At 37.4% G+C, this 24,839-nt stretch overlaps 1 long non-coding RNA gene across 7 annotated transcripts in view; it reads left to right on the top strand.

The window, feature by feature from the left end:
* LOC118212141 overlaps window positions 1-24,839 on the top strand; it is a 147,314-nt gene that overhangs the window by 107,402 nt on the left and 15,073 nt on the right. For 2 of the 7 annotated variants that reach the window (XR_004762171.1, XR_004762167.1), the window contains 3 exons: window positions 401-481; window positions 4,553-4,638; window positions 4,924-7,099. The exons of 2 other annotated variants lie outside the window; for them this stretch is intronic. This is a non-coding gene — a long non-coding RNA (uncharacterized LOC118212141). Of the gene's footprint in view, window positions 1-400; window positions 482-4,552; window positions 4,639-4,923; window positions 7,100-24,839 lie in introns of those variants that run through there. 3 more of the 7 variants (XR_004762172.1, XR_004762168.1, XR_004762169.1) reach the window with 2 other exon arrangements.

Raw genomic sequence — 24,839 nt, 5'->3', positions numbered from 1 at the left:
TGTATCCAGTACCAGTATAATAACACATTTATTAATTGCATTTATTTTATGTCAGTCACATTTTAACATTATTCAGAGACGCTGTTAAATGTCGTTTCTTTTTTCATTTTCCATTTCACTTTAATCAGTGGAAGGGTATGTTGTAGTAACTGGCAGACTAGCCTCTCATGGGACCCATATCTGGCAGTGTGCATGTTTTGAATTTTCCAGTCACTGGTGCCGTTTAATGACTTGTGGCTTTGGCTCTCGATAATGAAGAAACACGCAACAGCAACAGTCCAGTCTGAGGTGAAATGTACAGTGATGTAATGGCGTTTTTCTCTAGGGTTGCAAATGATTGCGTCCATGCCTCCACCCTACTTATTTCAAGATGCCAGTACTGTATTCACCTCTTTTCCAGGAACTTCTGAAAGCAGCTGTACATTAATCCAAATCTCCACATTTTAAGAAGCATCACTACAAATGGAAGAATTGGAACGGGGTAAATATTTAAAAATGTCTTGATCAGCTGAAAGTTAAATTGGCATAAATACAAAATGCTGCAGTTTATTGAGATATTTTGCATATACAGACCAACCTGTATATACATGGTAATTCTTTCTACTTGGAACATTAAAAGTGCTTTTGTGCAGAAAACATTGTGTGAAACTGCAAAAGTGATAAATGGTACATAGACTCACAAATGTCCTTGTGAAAATGCCTGTAACAACTGTGTTGCACAAATATTTAGTTAATAATGACAAATTATTCTTGTACAATCTACACATCCTCCTGTGTGTGGATGTTGTCTTGAGATGATAATACAACCTTTTAAAATTCATGGATTTCAGTTAAAATACTTTCCGATGTACAGTGTTGTTTCTATTTAAATCCAAATCAAAGCATTTTAAGACATTTCGAACAGGACCAATAAATTTAGTTTTTTTTCCCCCTTTGAATTTTTCTCTCACACCATAGGCAGGGCTGTCCCACTGGGCATTGCCCCCTCTTCAAATGAATATTTACAAAACTTGACGTAGCTTTGAGTTTATGAGTGCTCCAGCTTGGCTGCTTGGTTCTTTTATGAGTTGTATGCATGTAGAAATGCATGCAAGGACAAAATGCCAAAATGGAGGCAATTTACTGAAATGTGACCTCAGTGGTAACTTCTTACAATATATGTTCGAAAAGAATATAATTCATGGACCGTAAATCCATGTTGGCATTTATGGCTACGGTTTGAAAAACAATTTCACAAAACATATGGTCATTTGTTCAAATATGGGCACACACCCATTCTTTTAAAAGGAGAGGTCACGTCATGTATTTTAATTAAAAACCATGTCAAATATTGCAGTGCCAAGATGCCCGACACTTCAGGAATTGAACACTTGTTTCTTTAAAAACTTTAAAATGGTCAAAGTTTTAAAAATGTATGTCAGCAGTGTTTCTTAGACCAAGGACACCATGCCCAGCTTCAGGAAAAAATTATACTAAAAACAAAATGATAAAAACTGTAATTCTCATTTTATTTGTCATAAATCACCAAAGGATTAAAGTTATTGACCTTGACAACACCTGATAATTTACTTAAAATGTTTACTTTATATTTCAATTGACTAATATATATCCACAAAACTTTCACATGACACAATTTTATTGTATAATCAGTAGGTTCAATAGTACTTATGTTCAGTTGAAACTATTTTTGAAACTCAAGTCCAAGTTTTGTGCCAGGCTCAAAAATGTTCCATTATAATGGTAAATGTGTGTCATGCACAGCATGATCTGTGGAATTTTATTACTGCCTCAAACACAATGTAAGCATGTATATAATGAGGTGCTTAATGTAGGTAGCTACCCTATCATCTTTGTAATATTATTTCCTAGCTGGCTGTACTAACTTCGCAATTACATCCATCCATGACGTCTCAAGTCTGACTGCCACAATTAACACCGTATGACAAATTTAAATAAAGTTTATAAAATGGATTTTTGAAGCCATTTTTCCAGCAGTGTTATCAAATGTGTGTAAGAGAACCTGCTGTATCTGATAATTTAGGAGGGACGCCTAATATGTTGGAAAGATGAACCTAACATGTTTGTCTTTGCTGTCATCACTAAGAAAGTCACATTTTCTTAGTGCTGTTTCATGAATGGGGATCACAGTTTAGCATATACACCTCATTAAACACTGGTATCATTTAACCTGTGAAAATGTACTTTTTATCCACAGGAGGTTCTTCTAAAAAAAAATTAAATTTCCAGAAGGTCACTGAAATAGCCAATCAGGGTATGCAGTAATGTGTAATAGTGGACTTTGTGTTATGTGTTAGGGATGAGGAGCAAAGTAAAAAGCTCTTCATTTGATAGCTGATAGAATTGACTCCTTCGCAAATTCCAATCATATACAACTGCTTACTGTCATTCAAAAGATGCATGCTTCTCCATTTTAGAAGCTCATCTTCCTTTTTTCTTAAAAACATTGTATTGGGGATGAAATCTTGTGAAAATTTTACCTTCCGCTGAAGGAAAATTTATTTCAGATTAGATTGCTATAGCCGTTCAAGTGGAAGACTCCAAAAATGAAAAGAGCCAAAACTTAAATAAACGACAAAAATATGAATAATAATTCAAGTGGACCCAAATAAATACACATCAGATTTGAGATAAATATCCCAAAAAAACTTTTTAATAGTTTTTGTTTAAAAATATTGTTTTAAATAATGTCATTAGAGCCTTTTTGACACATTTACTTTCTTCAACAAGACAGACTTTCAGAGGGCTGGTTCCTCGTTTCTGCGTACTGTGGCTCCTCTTTGCATAATTCCAAGCTTAACGCAAGGTGAGAAGAATTTGAAACTGGTCTGACAAGCTGTGTCACAAAGCTCCCCTGAGCCGTATTGATCACACAGACGCTTCCTCTTGGGATACCTGATCATGCAGGCTCTCATTGCCGAGTACCTTTCTCGCAGTCTTTCAAGTGACAGGAACGCCATCGCTGTAACGTTAAGCTTCCTGTGAAAGCCCCTAGCCGACCCAAATCCCAGCAAAATCTCCTTTCTTCTTTCTCTGTACCTTGTTGAAATCGGGTCACAGCTTATCAAATGAAAAAAGAGCGCTATAATAAGGAGTGGTGTACCTATTAAGATAGGCCTCTCCAATCTCTGGTTATTAAGTTCAGTTGGAAATGATATAATCCTTCGTTACAGGCCTGTGAACTAGGCAGAAAACTAGGTGATATAAAATCTTTTGTCATTTTGTCTACAAAAAAAAGGTTTGAAATGACAAAGATGAATAATAAAAATGAGTTGTTACCTCCTCCTGTATCTGAATAAAATGTAAAACCTTCTGGTGTTATTCAATGTAAGCCTGGAATATGTATGTGTAGCTCGCTAGTTCTAGGAAGGTCACCAACTGCTCCATTTAAAAATAGCTGAGGGATTGTTTGTGACCGCTGTAAACTAAAACACTTCTGGCCGTGAGAGTGGTTGTTCCAAAGATATGTAGAGCTGGGTGCCTAATTATACTTGTAGAAACTTGGTTTAAAAATAAATAAATAAATACATTTTAAAAAGTGGCCTTAAACATTTTTAAAAGCACCAGAAGTAACCGTACATTCTGTGCTATAGACATTCACTTTCTTGCAACATTTTGAATTGCCTGTCTCAATATGTATGGATGTATCCTCTCTCGCGTAAATGTTTTGGACGTTAAATAAGTTATCGTAATCTACCGGCCAGACTGTGGCTGTCAACGTCGTAATTTAACTTAGGTCGCTAGTACTAGCTAAAGATGTTACCACTTCATGGCTTCAAGTCAGCACACTATTCACCTTCATGTAACCTGATCCAGTTGTTATTCCAAGCTCCAGTAGAGGATTTCTGATCAACAGTCTGAGCATGTATGTCCATAAAATCTGAATATTAGCTGCGGTGCCCCTGTTTTGACACAACAATTTCCAATACGGAAAGGACACTGACCTTTGTTTATGCAGCTAGTATGTTGGACAGAGTAATACGGTATTTCCATTAACATGTTATGTCCATGGACTTGGGTGCCTTCGGGAGTGTGTTCTCATCTTAAAGCTGCAGTACATTTCTGAAAGCCACATGAAAACCAGACTGGCGTGACCATAACCTACATCTGTGTCCTTAGCTTTGCTGTATTCCAAGGTAGATATATTCTTCCACTCCACCGGAACTTGTTTCTTTCCTCCTCATAGTGTCTACTTTCTACATGACTGAACTCATTCTGTGTCTTTCTGAGTTTTTGCCTATTTTGTTGTGTACCCATAGTAGTGCTGCTGTCTGAAATTGAACTGCAACAATGCAAGAGTGTTTTTTCTAGGCTATATGTTGTCATGTCATGTCATATGAAAATGATTCTAGGTTTAGAATTGTGTCAAGAAGATGCACGTCAAAAAATAATGTAGGAGATGTATAGTTTCGAGAAGCCGTATTTGTGTTGTGTCATTCAGTCCTGTCAAATAACTTTGCAGAAAATAACGGTCGGCACAATTATTTTTGTTAAATCTTTGTATGACACATTTTGTTTTTCTTTATTCAACTAGACGAGCTGTCACTCAATAGGAATTTACTACAGAGTGCTGGCACAACATTATCGCAAGGAGAGAAGATTTTTCCTTACGGTGAACAGGTACCCGTACTTACATTGGTTATATTACCTTCTTTATTTTGTCTGAATTTTCCAAAAAATGTGTTTGTTTATTAGAATCTTAATGTGTCCGGATGATGCATATTGCTATGTAATTTGATTTTTGGGGTAATATCACAGATCTTGGCTTCAAAGAAACACACATGCAGTAGACACAGCACAGACATCAACATAGTCCCTATTGAATCCCAGTATTTACCCCCCCCCCCCCCCCCCCCCCCCCCCCCCCCCCCCCCATTTATGTGTTACGCTGCCTGGTCACATCAGACATGACGTTGACATTCTGACCTGACATGGCTGCCCAAAGCTATGGCCCCTCAGGTGAGAGGAGATTCTGGAGTGGCTGCATTGCATAGCTAATGAGCTGGCAAATCCTGTGCCAAAAGCAGGAGACCCTCCCCATTTATTTCATTTTTTCTTCGTATTTCCTGATGTTACAGTCTCTCAACAATAAAATGATGGAAGGATGATTTTCACTACTTTGAAGACCTAGCTACAGAAGCACTTTCTGTAATTTAATTGACAAGTAATGTATGTAATTAATTTTGCATGAGAATATTTTGTATGTGTTCTCAGTGCCTTGCGGCAACTTGTACAACTGAGGGGAAACAATTCATTGGACTGTAATTCATGGCTGTTGGTACATCTTAATTGTGTTGACACTTGTGTTAATATTATTTTAACATCTTCTACCAATAAATACATTTCGAAATAAATGTTTTTACCCCAGAATTGCACGCATTACAAAGGACCGAGAATATTGGAACAAATATTTGTGGTTTCCGGTGGAAATCGTGACAATTATTCGTATAGTATTTTTTATATCCTCCAAAATAATAGGCCCACTTTAAGTTGAGAAAATTGGCGAAACCAAAATGTAATACTACATACTCACATATTTAAACTGTACACACAAAATGGCAAAAATGTTTCTTTGTTTCACAAATCCTGGCAATTTACAGTATGAGAAGATTCTTTTTATACAGGCCTAAATGTGGGCCCAAAGAAGCTTATGAGACCATCCAATGTTTGCTCCCGAGAATGAGCACACAGAAGGTAAATTGTCATATCGCAAAGCTAGTATTTAATGTTCTTTTTTCCATTTCCCAAATCTCTCACCAATGTTTTGCCTACAGGAAAACTAATGAACATGTGAAAGTGGATTTGAGATTTATTTGAGAATTAACAGAACACATTTTTTCACAAACCTCCCCTCTGGTAAAACATACACACACACAAGGACAGATACACAGTGAGGCTGAGAGAGAAATTTAATGTATGGATTTGGGAAGGATGCAGGTCTATAAATAGCAATCTGCATGACATTCAGTCTGAATCCGATTCCAGCATTAAATCCTTCCTCCAATTTTTACAGAAAATTCAAGGATTATTTCTGGAAAGCAAACTAAGATATGATTATTTCACACTAGTGCTGACACCTGACCAAAACCTGACTGGATCACTGGGTTAAGGCTGGACTACATTCCAAAATGCAGAATGCTGGATGGGTTTGGGTGGCCTGGGGTAATATTGTATCCGATTTTCTTCTCCAAAATTTCAGCATGAACCAAACTCTGTTTATCACTCTGTGTAAGTTTGAAACATACATTACCAACACAAAATTGACTATTTTCCAAAATCAGAATAAACTGTACCATACCATCAAAAGAGTACATTCATTTTTAGAAGATGGCACTCAGGAGAATGCATACCTATGCCAACACTATGCAATTGTCCAGATATGCTAGTTCCACATGTCAGATATTCACCATACACTGATAATTTCCTCCATCCCCTTCACTTCAGGAGATCCATGCATTTTCATCACTATGCTGTGTGTCAAATCGAGCATGATAAATGTTTAAGCATTTTAAGCATTTTAGTCACTTATGGCCAATCAGCACTACATTTGTTCAGTGGCCAGAAAGAAAGTCCTCCAGCACCCCAATGCTGATAGGCACATAAAGTTTTATGGTGTTATATGAATCAGAAGTCAGTTGCCTTTTTGTGAGAAGCCATGCTCAGTCCCACTCCCCCCTTACCCCATGACCACCCTTCCATGTTGTTCATCCGTTTGGAAGTTATTTTTGTGGAAGCCTTTTTGTGAAATGCCCCCCTCCCCCGGCCAGTTGGTTTGAAAAGTTAATGAGTTCTTGCTTACCCCATGAGCAAGCTTCCCTCAAAGTTTCATGCAGATCTGTTCACAACTTTTGAAGGTATCCTGCTAATTGATGTACAGAACGGGGCGGTGAAAACATCATTTCATTTCTCTTCACTGATTACCTCATTATGAGTATCTAACCGTGTAATCAGTCAAATGTCTGTGCTGCTGGTCAACAAGTGAGTGACTATAAATGCTGATGGTCACACGTGAGACTTTCATATGGGGACGACATAGCTCAGGAGGTAAGACCGATTGTCTGGCAGTCGGAGGGTTGCCGGTTCAAACCCCGCCCTGGGCGTGTCGAAGTGTCCTTGAGCAAGACACCTAACCCCTAACTGCTCTGGCGAATGAGAGGCATCAATTGTAAAGCGCTTTGGATAAAAGCACTATATAAATGCAGTCCATTTACCATATCTAACTAAGCACAATGCAAATATCAGCAATAAACACCTGTACTTTTAGCTGCTTGATTTCCTGGCTGGATAGATAAATAGTTTTTACTAACTTGTGACTATCAGATGAAAAACCAATAGCTTTTGGTGAATTCTATACAGCTATTAAAGAGCAACCAAACATCTTGCAGCCAAGTCTATCAGAAATAATCGGGAACTCATTTTGGTGGGAAAGTAACCTTTTCAATGTGAGGTTATTCCTTTAAACATGATTCGAATGTAAATCTTAGCATATTAAATTACAGCTGAATGTTATTGAGGTGAAGTATGTGTATATAGGCTATAACTGTGTATATAGGCTACCTGTTGATATAAATATACCATTTGATATCTTCAGTGATAATCATTGGAAAATATACAGCTGGAATGCAATTAAGCGGATTAAATGCAATGAAGCTGTACAGTCTCTGCTAAATGTAATGGAAAACTGCATGCGTTTATATTTAATGTGATTATTGTAATCCGATTTGTAATTTTACTTGTTGTGGAATGAGCATGTTTGATTTAAAAAAATATATTTGATATTTGAAAATTCATGTGAGCTATGTACCAGTGATTTCAAATTTATTTATTTATTTATTAATATATATTATTAATGTAATTTTATTTTCTGTCCCTTGTGTATTCCTATGAAATAATTGTGCTTTCTCTATCTTAACATAAAATAATCCTCTATTTTTGGGTGTAAAAGGGGAAATAAACCTCTCCTTTTTGCTTCAAGACAATTTTTCCATTATGCTTTGTCCAAAGGTAAGCACAGACAGAGCATGCCACAGAGCAAGGCCTCCCTTCAAGCTCTGAAAGAAATCACTTTAATTAGGCATTGGCAACAGGATTCAGTTGGAAACATCAAATCAAATGGAAATTTGAGGAAGCCCATCAAAGGTTAAACATATTTTCAACAGTGCTTTCTAGCCAAGTTTTATTTTGAGCTTGCAGTGTGAAATTTGAATAAGCCCCCCATTCAAATCAGAAACATGAATTTTAGATAAGCATGGATTAGATTAAACATAAGAAGATAAAACCATAGCAAATGAGGCAGAGAGAGGAATGATTGAACTGAATATGTAATTCTGTCATTTTTAGGTTGTGTGTTAGAGATGGCTTGATAATATTTATTTTTTCTGTGAAGATTTGACATTTCCCCTCCATACAATCAGATTGTTTCTAAAAACATTTGAGCACATCAGCTGAAACTGGAACAAAAACTACACATGTGGGCAGAATTATATACCATACATTGTCAATTTGAGGTGTTTTAATGATTCATGTCAGGTTCAATGTTGCAATTGATGTTTTAGTATGTGTCTCTTCAACATTATGGGTTTGGCTAAAATAAATAACTTTTGTGTAACATTAATAAATGGCAATTCTAATTAAATTCATTCAGAAATGGGTAAAGCGCATAACTGAATCAAATCTGACTTGCATAATTTGGCTTTAATGACCTGTATACATCTTGACAATGTTCCATTATTACTTTTACTTTTTCGTGGACTGGGACAGTATTTCTCCTCTTACTCTACACAAAGGTTATACATCTGACATTTAAAAAGAAATCTGAAAGTAAGTTTGCTTGCAAGTATGCTATATGAGAGCAATATAAGTTTCCATGTGATTGTACTTCCTTTAGTATAAATGAAGGGAATTAAGTGAAACACATTTTGTTTGTTTTCTAAATGAATGTGAGTGTATGAGAAAGGTGTTGTTGTTTCCCTCTGAATTTGATGCCGACATTTCATAGTGGTGGCCTCACACCTGCAGTAAGTAAATGACTTGCACCTTTTGGTTACGGTCTGTTCCAAAATGTGAGAAAACTAATGACATTGATGCGACCGAAATATAAAATACCCATTTGATGATATAAAACATAATAGGCGGGAAAAAAAGACAATTTTTACCCATGACAGTGTGCACTATAACAGTTACATTTGGTATCATTCTGTTACTCTCACTGTCTTCTTGAGGTGTTTATAACAGCTTGTTGTGTAAGATAACTGTTGCTGAAATTATGCCAGAATAATTAGTGGACATATTTCGGAAATGTCACAGACTGGCCGTCACATAAGTTTCATACAAATTCAGTGTTAAACACTGGTTGGAACAGTAGCTGAAAAACAGTTACTCTCAATGTTAATTCAGACACAGCCTCATGGCTGCAGGTGTACTGTAGCTGTTATATGAAACTACGTAATGCAGGTTGTCCACTTCAGGCAAATTAATGATAAAAGTATGATATCAATCAGCAGCAGCATATACAATTGGAGCACATTCCAGTGTCAGAGTTAGTAATATTGTGATTTAAAAAAAAAAATTGGATAATAAAGAAAACAAACATTGCACCATGACTGAACAATGTGGCACAAAAATGGTAAAATTGTATATGGTGATGCAATGAATGCATCCACTTCTCTCAGAATTGGCCCCATTTAGCAATAACCAAATGAAACAAAAACACTGACCTGAAAAGGGCCTTCTGCAGAGATGAGCCTGGGCTTGTAGGTTCAGTCACCCGTCCAGTCAAAGCAGTACAGCAATTCCTATACTGCAGCATAGGAACCAACCCTATTTTAAAACTGGAGATGGACCACTAAACTCAACTGTAAACGGCTTGTCAGCCTCTCAAATAACATTTTTCTAACAGATTTACTCTGTATACATCCAATCTACCCATGAGTGAATGAGCCTGTGGGATTGCATTAAGAGTGAGGTAATAATAGAAATGTTATTACACATAATTTACTCATTGTCTCTCATTCAAAAAGCAATGATGACAGAAAACCATTAGTCATTTCTCATGCTGGTCACCCCACGACCCACAGAATATGTCAATTCGGAATGCGAATTGAATGCCAGTTGTTACCTTGGAGTCTTGTGTTGCTTAATTACATATTTTAAATGATATACATTTATGTTTTAAAAATTTTTTTTTTTTGCTCACTAAGCCATGAAGATATGATTTGGGATTTTGGAGGTGGTAGAATTGTCTTAAACCACTGTTACGCTAAGTACTCTTATGTTGTATTATCTTTACTGACATTAAATAAAATTATGATCTTTGTTGCTGTTGTAAGGGATATAATGGGGGTGGCAAAGCAAATAATGTCCCAGAATCTCAAAGTCCCAGAAAAGTTCCCCAAAAGTGGTAAAATGAAGACATGCCAATGTCTTTTTTTCTCCTTTATGTGGAGGGGGGGGGGTGTGTCGTTTTGCAAATGTAAAGAATTTGCAGTAGAGAAATACATACTCCAACTTTTCTTAAGGAAAAATAAGAAACTGGGAACTGCCCAATCTCAGGTTATGTCCACAGCTTCTCTCTGACCAGAAATTAGTGATGTGCCAGGCTGACGTGTAAGCGATGCACGCATTTTCACCATTTCACGTCGAGCGATATTAAAGGTCCAACTGTGATGGTTTTCCAGCATCAGAAATTCTGTCATTCAGTGTCTGTCAGACTGAAGGGACCTGCTTTTGAGGTGAAGGCTGATTGCAAAGGAGGTACAGCTTGCCTGAGGCTCCTGGCAGAAGGCTGGAGGGAGGTGGCGCTTGTCTGCTCCTGTTGTCTTAAAGCATAGAAGAACGCAAACTGGGTTTTTGGAAATTTATGTTTTGAATGAGTAAATCTTCATTTGAATCTATTTTTGTGCCACTGCTCATCCGCACCCTGTTCTTATAGCTCCAGTACTCCCTGCCTAAGGTTCTGAGAGTAAACTTTGAAGGACTTATTTGTGTGTATTTTTTAAAGGCACCTTTTGGAAAATTATACACTGTAACATGAGTTTACAATAAGTAGACTTTTTGATTTATTTATTTTTAACATCCTTTCTTTTGTGAAAAATATCTTCAGGCATTTCTATGAATTTCCCTGTGATCTTTACCCATTATTATACACTTTACCCGATATGAGATGAAGATCACAATGATCACAATTTCCAGCTAGTTCACTGCTAGGCTGGTGTCACCTGTCTAACATGGAATTTATGGCCACATGACTGGATGGTGTTCTTTGGATGAGCAATAAAATGGAGGGAAACTCATTGGGTGGTCCATCTTAGGCTTCTCTCTGGCAAAGGCCTACAGAGGTCTTTATAATGAAACCAAGATTGTGACTTCAAGGTTGCTCAGAAGCTTCCATTGCAAGTTTTGCTGTTAACTTTTCCTTGTATTATAGGGGAATCCCAGCTAGCTTGCCTGCTTCTCTTGTGATACAAGTCTCATAAGAGCGAGGCCTGACTTAGTTCAGAGCCTAGTAATATATTCTTCTTAAGAAGAGTTGCAGGGCCTGACACAGCAGAATTGTGCATGCTGGGACCCAACATCCATTTTATCAACCAGCACAGATTGGCTTATCTGATAACTGGAAATTCATCCCACAGCTGTTGGTCAACTCTGTTGTCACATAGAAATGTTTATGGGTCCCTCCCTTGTCTTTGAAAGTAGGGGAAAGTAAGAAAAATGATCAAACATTGTTCAAAAATAAATAGAACAAGTGTATTTATGCTACAGTGCATTGTTCCAATGAAAAACCTGAAGTGTAGTTCTAATTGCGGTAGCTAACCACGCAGCTGTATAGCTATCCAGCTGAATGAATAAATGGCGTGTAATGCTATTGGTGGCACATACAAATGACGAGCTAGCTACTTTCCTTAGTTGAATTTATAAGGTAGCTGAACTTTATATAGCTAGCAGGATAGCCAAATGACTTTATGAATGAAATGAAGACCATATGGCTTTCTGGGTATGAGCAAGTATGAGCCATAGCATGTTGAGCAGATTGTTTTCATGTCTGAATGAGAAATGTTAGACTGATGATGATACCGAGTCTGAATGAGGGTTGGTTTACTGACACAAAGTCCAAACAAGGCTGGTATAACTGACTCAGTTTTGAGCTGACTCAAACATCTCTGATGTAACCCAGTTAATTCTGCACATGCGTGATGATGTACTTATGATTTTTCAGTTGTGCAGTTAGAATTTTTGAGGTAGCTAAAAAAATATCCTCCTCACTGCGTGTTAACATGAGGTCATTGTAATTATTTCTATTTGAAATACAAATAAAATGTTAACCAATTAGGCAGAGCATTCTTTATGTTGCGATGGCATGTAGCCTATAGTGCATGTGTATTTTAGTTAATGTGTCCATAAAGTCTCTGTGCTATTTTTGGCACTGGTTTTATCCTGTCTAACAGAACCTCTGGCCACAGTCCCCTCCAACACACACACACACACACACATACACACACTATTCCCTTGAGCAATTTTAGGGTCTTTCAGTCCGACTCTGTGTACTGATGTAACCCCACAGCCCACAGGGTGAACCTGTTGATCACTTTATTGTAATTCCATGCGAAACCAGGTCGTTGCTGATGGCACTGCCGGAAGCCTTTGTCAGTCCTTACAGTGGGATGCAGGCAGACTCTAAATATTGTCAGGCACAAGCTTTTAGTATCTTCCTTAAGCTTGTTAAACCCAGACAGTGAACCGCTGATACTCTCTGAAGGGCTTAACTCAGCCCCTGTCCATCACTACCCATCTCTAGCATCAGAAACTGTGGCCTAGATTTTGTTTTACCTCTGGAAAGCCATAGTCCATTGCTGTGTCACAGGCTCTGTCAGCATTCAAAGCCACCTCTTGCTGTTCCCACAAGCACGAAAAGTTAACTTAAAATCTCATTTGTTTGCACTACATAGTGGACCGTGAATGTAACGATATGCAAAATAGGTGTGCTCAAAGCTACTTTTTAAACTTGGCAGTTATTTGTCAGTTAAAAATACATAAGTGAAGTTGACCACATTTCTGTGCATTGGGAAGGACCACAAAGATGCACTCAATGTCCATGCTAGTAAAGTTGTAATTTAATATCTGTTTTGAATTTATTATGAAGTAGAAAGTTTGAGTTAGCTATATAACAAAAATATGCTTAAGAAAAGACTGCTTAAGTCATTTCTTCACTATCTCCATTTTCATCGACTAATGAATCAACCTTTGAAATGTTATTCAATGTATGCCCTTAATATATCTAAAAGTTGTGTTCAGCTGGTTTGATTTGAGTGTATACTTGTGAGAACTTTTCTCTTCTTAGTTCTCCAGCTGCACTTTCTTCCATCCTGCCCTGGACTTGGTTTTTAGTTTTACCATTAAAATGGGTAACATAATGCCTCTACAGTCATTTGGGCTTCTGCATCAATTTTTATGAGCCCTTTGTGTTTGTGAACCATGACAGGTGCAGCCAGAGAATGCAGAGTCAATTTCTTGCTGCAGTATCAACTAGTATACAGCTGAAAATAAAAACAGGTTTGTGGTGGCAGTGCTTGTCTGTTTCATATTAGGGTGCTCTGATCAGAGACTGCTTTGTACTGGGCAAATCAATCATATTTTCTCGGTATATTTATCTTGTGTTCGATAAAAATCCACAAGTCATATACTCTCTTCTCCTGTTCTTGTATAGTATACTGTTCCTAGAAAATTAATGATATTGAACATACTTTTTTTTACGATAATATTGAAATTCCGTAGAAAATTAATATTCCATATTCCAGGGCAACACATCCAACAGAAAACCATTCTTGTGAAACTGCATCAACATTTCACTTACCAGTGTAGACAGATTCCCTCCAATTATTACAATTTAAAAAATGAACATAGCAAGAAGAAACTAGCAAGGGCATCTTAGGCGTAGTGACATGGTTTGGGGTTAATGGATAGTTAGGGAGAGAAACCATTCAGATCGTTTAATGTCCACAAGCGGTGGTGGGTGAAATTCAGATGGGCACAAACAGGACTGGATTAGTCACACTCCCAGTGTGGGTGACAAGAAGCCAGGCGTGCAGCCACCTACGTAAAGCCAGCCTTTATGATGCACAGAGGCTGAAACCTGAGCCATTTCACTGAGGTACTTAGACTGTGTTTCATTCATTGTACAATGTGAGTACAATTATGAATAATGTCAATGTTTTTCACTCCTAAAGACATTAAATATTAAATGAAATTATGAAACACTAGAGATGCATATTAAGTGTAGTTTACAGATATTACTTTTTATTTATTTATCTAGTTCAGGGCTCAATCTTAGTTGGCAAATTTCTGTTCAAGTTAAGCACTTTTTTAAGTAAGTACATTTCACATGGGGTGGGGTCTCACTGAAAACATGTATTGAATTCTTAAGCTACTTGACTCCTGATTTGAGACTTGTCCCCAGCCTTTGCTCCCATGTGGGACACACAAGACAAATCAATCAGTTTATGGAATTGTAGATCAATGGATTTTTTTCCCCAAGAGGTCAACATGTTTTACTAGTTTTACATGCACTTCTGAAAATATTTATTTGAAAATAGATTCTATCAGTGTCCTTTTATGGCAATTTGAACTTGTATGTTAAAATGAATAATATGGAGACAGATTAAAATGGCATATGCTTGGTAGCCCATCACTAGTAAATTGTAGACACTAAGTCTGGATCATTAAAACATAAAATTCAATCAGTCATTCCCAGACTGATTTTTTAATGGCCAGAGTCATCCTTATGTAAGCCAGTCCTGGTTACTATAAACACCAACACATAAAGCTCCTCTGAAACTTCTACCACTATTTTTCTTACTACAGAATTAGCCAGATATGCACTTTTTAAACATAGATTCACAGTATAGCAATTTAGCAAGGTTGGGGTATATTACTTAATTTTGGTGATATGTATTGTGTATACTGTTAAATCTCAATGCATATGCTGCACAAACCTGAGCTGGAAATTGAAAATGTTTGTATTTATTTGCACCTTAAGGTTTCATTTCCGTAACCTAAATGCCAAAATGAAAATGTGGCTTGTAAACCACAAAGTATGTAAGTGTGTGCCTGAGTTCCTTAAAAGGTGCATTTTCATTTGAGGATTTGGGAGGTCAGGATACAAAAAGAAGAAACGTCTTTAAATGTATATACTGTTATTAATTACATCACCCATGACTTGTGGCACAGATGGGAAATGTGGGTAAATTCCGATTTCTTTAATGTGGTTGTGGCTCGCGATGAAGCAATTTAATTATATTTAGTGCAACTCAGCATGGACCACATATTTCTGAGTTAAGCAGGAGCATATTTTACGTGAGATTACACTTATCTCTGGTGCACTTATCTCAAGTCCAGCATAGCACCATTTCATTCCAAGTCAGGATAGCACCCTTAGTGACTGATGGATAGCTCATGTAGTAGAGTTGTAGCAGAGTTCACACGCGTGTTAGCACATGAGTGTCCACAACAGCATGTGTTGGCACTCCTGGAGAGCCAATAAGTGTGTGAAAGTTGAGAAATACATATTAAATGCATGCCCTCTCTGTTCTGTTTCCTTTTCTTCTCTTGTCATCTCAGAACAGACTACTTTCCTTGGTCTGTGGCATTTTTTCACATATCAGCTGTATCCAATAGACCGTGAGGTTCACCTCTGCAAGAAAGTGAGCTCATCTAGTCTTAAAGTTCTATCTATCAAAAAATAAATAAATAAATAAAATTAAGAGGGTTCTGTAATTTTGTTGTCTTGAACAATGACAATAAAGCTCTATCTATCTAGTCAATCAGTTGTGATGAAAGATTCAGACTATTACTGAGATCCAGAAATTTGCTTCAATGAAAACTACACCAGAGACCCCCATGAAGGACCAGCCAATGACTCTTTTCCACAGCACCTCAGTCCACCTGCTCCCAATTTTAGATCTCTGTTTTTGAAAACTTCTTTTTCTCTTACACAAGCAACTTGTAATGATTTTGTGAATGAAAACTGTGGCAAAATCATCAGAGCCTTTTCTCTGAGTTATCCTGCAGTGTCTCCTGTCATGTTACAGAACCACAAGTTAAATCATCAAATTCTCTATAGGTGACATGAAACTTCATTGAGGAGCACTGAAAATGTCACAGGAAGCCGTATGCGGAAACTGTGGCGTTTCACTCCTGTTTCTATGCAGAAGTGGAAAACCCAAAATTATGCAATGCTCTCCCAGAATCATTGGTGCGATCAACACAGGAGATTTACATTAACTGAGACGAAGATAACAAATGACAAGAGAGAGAACACACTTACAACCCAGCAGTGAATATCCCAATACTCCCAGCCCTATAAGATCTACAATGTGGCAAACTGGTGCATCATAATCCTGAAGCACTCTTCCCTAAAAGGAAAGTAATGGCAACAAAGACTGCCCTCGGACTGTATTATTAGAGCCAAGCATGAGGGGGCCAATGAATACAGACTGGGATGATGTAGCCATGGGCCTGACTTTGTCACACAGAAATGCTGGAAACTTTGAGGTTGTAAGGTTGTAATTCCAGATGTGCAACTTGGCTAAACGCAGTGATACCCAGCTTTACTGTATCAGCCAACCAATTCAAGGACACAAGGACACAAGGACGCCTGATTCACCATTACAAGTGTCTAAAGACCCTTTCACACATTGAAGTCACAACATGGCTGGATTAATTTTTTCCAGTTAGTTTCCTATATGGAAAAACTTGCCTGTTCACACATGACATGACCATTCTGGATAGCTTAGGCAAGGCAGGGTGTTGCGTATAATGTACACAAGGCAACATCACAATATCTTTTCTCACAAAATAAAACTCAGACTTTTTCTACCAGTCTACATTTAGTTCACTCTTCAAAAGTCACGTGCCGGGAACACCAGACTGAACACAGCTTTGAGTTTGAGTGTTGACCTGTGGCATGTCACTGTTACCACACAGTCATGTGTGATGGAGAACTTGCGGCATGGACGTACACACAACTATGTCCTGGTCAAACAGCTGACATGTGGTGGCCGTAGTAGTTCCTCTTTAGCAGATATTTTACATGAAACTTCAGAACTTATGAACTATACTTGTTGTAACATACTGGACTACAACCTGGCCAAATGGTATAATTTAAATTTTTAATAGCCTAATTGATGTTTACTGTTCATTTTATCAGTCATTCTTTTTTTTGTATGTGTTTGTTTTCTTACTTTATTATTTGTTACATGTTCGAAATTAATCTATTCAATTAAAAAAAAAAAAAAAAACATTGTTTAAGCAATATTGTTTAGCGCTTTGAACAGTCATCATCCCAGCAGTCTCAGTTATCAGTGTGACTTGGGCGTGGGACCACTGGTGTGTGTTGTGTGGTTGACTCCAGCTGATGTGGTCCATAAGGGACAGTGTTAACTGTGGCAAGTGTTTGACAGTGTTTTTGAGTTGCTTAGTAAAGACCATTTTATTTATCTTCTGCTGTTTTGGATTGAGTGGCTGGTACCTCGAGGGAAACATGGCTCCTCAGATATGTGGGGAAGCCTGCAACTCTTGACAGGGTGTAAATTACTCTGATGTTTCCATGCAAATCTCAACGGATTTAAGCTGAGCCCAAAGACTTGCCTACACGTTTTCCCCGGGCTGCTACAAAACGAGAGCTTAAAGCTGTACACCACCCAAGCTTACATCAGCCTTTACTGCCGTTTAGCGTACCCTCTTTTCCAGATCGACCTGCAAGTGGAAGCACAATGCACATTCACTCAACAAATGAATTCGGTATTGAAGAGGTCCTAGTTAAATAGCCATGCAGCCAATCCTGAATACTGAATGCAAATAAATCTGAATGCTGTTTACTTTCTAGAGATTACCTTGCTCAGCTTTTTAATTGTTCTTGTTGCTTTTCCATTTGCAACCCATGCACATAGAAGTTGAGTCCCTAGAAAGTTTATTTTCTTATCCATTACATGGGGTATATTTACTTCTCAGTTCTGTGGGGGAATACCCTTGACATGTGTTACCTCAGTATTGAGCGTGTGATCCCAAAGTTAAATGTGTAAAATAATTTTAAAACTATCTCTCATGTTTTTGTTGGAGGGGTCCATTCTGAGCCACATGGTTGTTTAGTAAAAGTCATGAGACACTGATTAGGTTTGTTTCCCTTGTGCAGCAGCCCTGTGTATATCATGTTTTAGACGTATTTGGGGGATGTTGTGTAAAAGTATTTGGAATGTTTGGCTAATTGAAATAACCTGGACGGAGTGTGGCACAGTGGGTAAGGAACTGCGCTTGTAACCGAAAGGTCGCAGATTCGATTCCCAGGTAAGGACACTGCTGTTGTACCCTTGAGCAAGGTACTTAACCTGCATTGCTTCAGTGTATATCCAGCTGTATAAATGGATACAATGTAAAGTGCTATGTAAAAAGTTGTGTAAGTCACTCTGGATAAGAGCGTCTGCTAAATGCCTGTAATGTAATGTAACCAAGGGACATAACCTTATTTTCTTCACATTGATTGGCTACATGTGTGTCAGATGAGCCCAATGTATTAGTCAGTTCTTGCTGAACATAAATAGAGCTGTGCAGATTTGGCTGCTTTAAATAAATATATTTGGGCTACATACGTACATGAGCAGTTTATGTCCCGTCCCCCTAGAAGACCAGATCATCACGAGCAATTATGATACTAAGCACATACCCTCTTTAAAATGTTACTGAAAAGCCATTAACACAAATGTGGATGAGCTATCCATTAAACTGCTTGGCATTTGTTCAGAGTCATTAAGGAAAATGCTGCACTTAATATAGCAAAATGAAGTGCGCAATTATTCTCAGACAAGCCTGAGGTTCCAGTATGATTTCAGATACCGGCACATCATTATTGTCACATCACCACTGCATTCTAAAGATGCATTTGAGATGAACAGGATTTGAGGGGTCTTCATTTTCAGTCTTCCTGGATGAAAGCATTGCTGTCATTGAAAAGCTATGCGATTAACGGTTCCATTCTTGTCAATGGACTCTTTCACATCTTTAGATGCTCTGTCATAGAATTTAGGAAGTATTATTAAAAAATGACTACAGAGGAAAGAATGGAGAGTGAATGTTGGCATATAGAATATATCAGGGATGCATTGTATATGCTTTTTCAGCCAGATTGTTTTTGCATATGCGAGAACTATTAACTGTTAAAGCTCAGCGTACTTATAAAATTGTTCACTCAAAAAAAAAAAAAAAAAATGTTAAGATCCTTATTTTTGATGTCCTACCAAAAGTGACTTGCATGCCACTGCGACAGGGAATCTTCTGTGGCAGCCAAACCTGCAGGGGTGCATAATGAAAAAGACACAGAGTTTAAAGAATGAATCTGCTGAGGGCAGACACCAGCTATCCAACATTGCTTATTTAACTTGACCAAATGTTGTTTTTGTTGCTCTCAAGTGTTTTCCCATCCATTACATACCCTCTGTGGAATTTAAATATTTCAACAAAACTTTATTTGAAAGGGAAAAGCTGAGGTCTAAAATGTTTATCCACCTACAATCTATATTTCTATCTCTATATATGCCTTCACAGATTTAAAACTGAATGAACATACTTAAACCAACAACAAACTTAATCAGTAAACTTATCTTCTACTGAATCCAAGGATCTATCTCCAGAGAGCCCAAGTGTTGATGTAAACTGGGAGAATTGATTTCTTTGCACTTTAGAAATCACATCAACAGACCTGTGGAAGGCTTTGTACCCTTGCAGCTGAAGCAGGAAATTCAGTCAACACTTGTCCTTAACTGTCATTCTTCTTCACAAACATAGTATACAAACTTCAGAAAGGGTCAGAAGTTATGAAGTTATGACAAAAGTAGTGCATTCCTTTATTTGTTTAAAAGGCTTGGATTCGAATTAGCAATAATCTTAAAAATGCAAGTGTTTTTTTTTCTCTCCCAAATCTGGTAACTGCGGAAATATTGCGGAAGGAAAAAAACTTTTTTGTTTGTTATGGATAATTGTTGATTGAATCCATTCCTAATATAAACGTTACAGAATATTGTCCTTTCTCTGGCCCTCTCTCTGATATATTATTCCCAAATGTTTATGATGTTGACCAAAGGAAAATACAAGTACAAACCAAAAAAAATAACCTCTTCACGAAACAACTGGATGGACCAAAAGACCGATGTTTTACCAAAATAGCATTTCAGTTTAGAAATACTAAAACACTCATCATTACATTGATGACATTTTGGAGAACACAAAGCAGATGTCAAATTATTGTCTTGACTTTGTTTACCATCAATCTATAATCGAGTATATATTCTGGGGACTGTGCTGTTTTGTATTTATTTATTTTTCAAAATGCTTGTGGGAAGGGAAGGACTTCATGCGACAGGGTTATTTCAACATAACGACATTTTCTTCAGCCTTTTTCTCCAGTGAAGAACCTGATCCTGTTTCATGCTGTAAAGTGAAAAGAACTGAGAGAAGCTGCCTTCACCATTTATGTTGGGCTGTCTTAACAGATGTCACTGTTGCCCGGGAGACCGGTGTCACTTCGGAACTAGTTGCATCAGTGACACATATTGCTCATCACTCCACTTCCCCCGAGGGGATGTGAGTTACTATGATTACAGGCCTGAACTTTTTAACTGATCAACTTTAGGGTCATGCTATTTCCCACTAAACAGTGCATTTTGTTAACCTTAATTTACCAGACAATAAATTCTCCATGCCCAGCATTTATGTAATTTCCTTCCGTTTTCTCTCAGGTTACAGTAGTATTATCCAGCTGTCTGTTTATCCCTTGTGTCACATTTTTCAAACAAATTGCCCTTTATCGGGAGAGCATAAATTAGCTCATTATCTCAGCGCTAATCAAACCAATTTATTCACTTACTATTTATTAATGAGCAAAATGTGAACACTTTACCCCATGACTTGCACATCATAATCATGAACTGAGAATTTATCCTTTTTTTCCAGCTCATCTCTCTGCCGTTAGCAGTAAGAGCTCCTCCCATTGGTTGTGACTAATTCCCATCACACTATTGTGTCATTAATGTCAGTAAAAAAAAACTCTGTTTCTGTATATATTTTTTCCATTTGGCTGAACATAATTAGATATATTTCCACACAATACCCTTAAGGGTATATCATTAGCAGTGTTGCCAATATCCATATGCAGAGTAAGATGAATAATACATAAATGTATGTATTCTGATGTCATGACATATTCGTAATTAATTCCCAAACTTTTATTGAAAAAAGGAAAATGCCCTACTGATAAAAATATAGAAGCTTTGGTTTGCAGCTAGACAATGTCAACAAGCATAAAATGTAATGACAGATTTATATATTTAGAACAAAGAAGATAAGAAAGAAAATCGTAAATGTGTAGTCTTCAGCTTTTGAGTTGGATCATTTTGTGAAATTCCAGCTGTACCCAGTAGGACTCGGACATGAACATGGTCAAAATATGAGACATGAAAGCTGTGCTTTCTTTAAATGAGAGACTTCTTTGCCATTTTGCCAACTTCAGCTTTCAGCTTAATGCATCATTTCCTTTGTGTGTTTATGAAATCAACATGCATTCCATGTGTGTGACTGAAGAGAGAGAACGTTCTTTAGGAGCTGTATGTGGATACTATGGAATGTTAACTCAGGGAGCATCTTTGATTCTTGGAAAATGATTTTTCCAAGAATTTCCAATTGAAAAGCTAATTATTTTCACCCAGGTGGAAAACTTTTTCTTGGCACTCTGGGAAATGTGCTTATGCAGCCTATTTGGAAATAAGACATGCTTTGCATACTTACTGTGTAAATTTATGACCTTGTTATGAACATAAATTTTAAATGTTATTATAGCATGTTTTATAATGTAAATTAAGCAAAGCTTTAGCAAAGGGATTTCATTCACAACGTAACCCACAGTTTACTAATTTCTACTGTTATATGTTTTGTGCCGGGACTATAGACAGTTACGAAAATAGGAATGTTCCAAACAATAACGTGACTGCTCAATACAGGTCTTCATGTTTAGTATAGGTTTTGTGAGCATTTTCTGTCATCGGCGTAAAAAAAAAAAAAAAAATATATATATATATATATATATATATATATATATATATGTACCAATGAATACATTAGGGAATTTTGTATGTCAGTCCAGAAAATGGTCTCAGAGATAGAAAATGGAAAATTTTGCAAGCCACTAAAAATTTAAGAAAGATGTGCCACAGGAAAAGGAAGAGTTGTGCTGTCTTTTGAAAATTTGCTGATGTCACAGTAGGGTTATTGCTTAATTTTTTTACATTCTGTGGCCTGTGTCGACAGGAATTTAAGGAGCAGTTCAGATATGCACTATTGCAACTCAGTTGTCCCATAGGGAAAGGCATTATGGGAACAAGCCTGCATACCATACATTTTTAGCCATCAGTTTTTCCTTCACAGCCAAATACAGATTGAATGTGTGTTGTAGCAGTTTGCACTGCGAGTTCTGTCCTACACCCCTAATTAAGTTGAGAGTAGCTTTGTATTGTTGTTCACACCATTTTGCTGTTGTATTGTAGGAACATCCTGTGATCAAGTGTACTCCCATTGTACTTCCCATTTGTCACATTCTGCAATATTGTTTCAGAAAGTTATAATATTTTCAATATTGTTCCAATATTGCTGCACATTAGCTTTTGCTCATGATCTTTTGTGAAATATGGTTTGGATATTTTACATTGGTTGTAGTGTAATCAAAGCAGTATGACCCTTTCACATTATTATAAAGTAATGACCCATGCACTATTTCCACAACAGCTAATGCTTGAGACCTTTAAATGATCTCATTACAGGCTTATAGTAGCCTGCAGTGACGCAAACCATGCATGTCTAATCCCTATTATCAGTATCAAGAGAAGATGGCTGCTTTTGAGGACACTGTCATGAGTAGAGATGACAGCTGCATGTTAATATTTGCTGTACTGAATGGCTTCATGAAATCATTCTCATGCACTGACATGTGTTAGGAGAGACACCAGTCTAATATAAGCCCTAGTGCCTAATACTTTTTAGGCTCTGCTTCTGCTTGGGCTACATTTTCATACAAAATATTGTTCATTAAAAGCCATTGTTTTTATTTTTGTTTGAATCTTGAGATTTTAATTTTGTGTGACGTGGGACATTTTACATTTTTGAAATGACTGAGAAAACCATGGCCTGTATTCAATCAACGTTTGTCCTTATTTACAATTGAATGCAAGTGTAGCACCATAAACTCAAGTTTGGCGAGTTAGTTTTAGTGATTGATGTACTCGCCAAACTGTGTTTCTGAAGGAAATAATAATTATTGCGTTTAATTTTTACTCATAAAGTCAAGGATGTTGATTTTAACTGAAATATTGATTCACTTCCAACCAATGAGTATTTAACACACACCTTCACAGTTTTCCTCTGTGAAAGTGGATCTCCGTATTACTGTAAACCATGTTTACAGTCACATCTCATAAGTGACATTGATTTTGAGATGCTATATTTCTCACTGCCTGCACATATTTTCAAATGTGCTCCATGTCAGGTTATGGACATCTGCGTCGACCAGCTACAGTAGATAGTGATCCATATAGAGCCACACTACTGCTGCATCACTTGCAGTCGTCTTCTGTGCACAACTGTTAGCACAGAGGAAAGGTTAAACACTATTTTGGAGTCAGATAAGCAAGATGACATTAAATTAATCCTGCTCCAGTAGCAATGGGTAAGACTACATGCGTACCACTCCGATACTTCCGCTGTTTGCTTTATCTGAGGGGTTTCTTGCAGTAGGTTATTCAAAAACAAGATGAAGACAAGACCAAGATACATAAATAAATATCCAAAATGCAAGCAGCATAGGGCCAAAATGTTTTTTGTAGTTATATTATAACTAACACTAAATCAATTTTAGAAAGTATCTACTGGGAACATACTGAAATTATATCAGTAATTTGTTTTGTTTTTGTTTGTTTTTTTTTTTTGCTGATTAAATTACGTTATATAAGGTCCACTCCACTTATATGCCCTCTTAACATGGAACCCTTTCATTATATAAGACCTTTAATTTTAAGACTATTACAGGCTTTGTTGTTTTTTTTTTAACTACAACTCTCTATTAGCTTTGGGTCTTTTTTTTACTTTTCATACACTAACACTTTATTTCTGTTGAAATTGTAAATCCTCTGGGCATAGCTATGCTGTGTCTGGGTGAGACCCCAGAGCTTTCCAGATGAAGAGGCTAGCCGCTGGCTGGCAGGAGCTCTGGGTGCCTGGCAGGCTGTTTCACCATAGACACAAGATGCTTCAGGACATGCCCGATGTTACATTTAAGTTCATGCTGCACTGCCTCCGGCTGTCCTCTCTGGCCTTATTTAAAAAATGAAGCTGCGCCTCAAGACTGAACTGTCGCATATGTCAGCCGGAGCCTTAACGTGCACATCCGAAAAGATCTGCGCCTCGCCCTCGCCCTCCCCTCAGCCACGTGGTTCCCAGCGTCTGCTCCCCTCTTCCGACAGGCCGATACAGGTATATGCGTCTGCTAAAAATACTGCATGCTCATATACACAACATGTCAGTCCTGTTTAAAATGAATCTCACTTGTTGCACCAAACGCATCTTCTCTTTCAACCGAGGCACTTCTGAAACATTGCTGTAGAGCTCTTCCAAACTGGCATAAATGTGACCACTGCTTATGAATGACCGGGGTTGAAATGGATTCCCCTAACCTCAATTTCCAAGCTGGAATGATTGTGTTTTCTAGACTCAGCCACTCTTGATTTCAGTACCAA

Source organism: Anguilla anguilla, chromosome 14 (assembly GCF_013347855.1).
Source record: "Anguilla anguilla isolate fAngAng1 chromosome 14, fAngAng1.pri, whole genome shotgun sequence".
NCBI lineage: Eukaryota > Metazoa > Chordata > Actinopteri > Anguilliformes > Anguillidae > Anguilla > Anguilla anguilla.
This window is presented reverse-complemented; position numbering and strand designations above follow the sequence as displayed.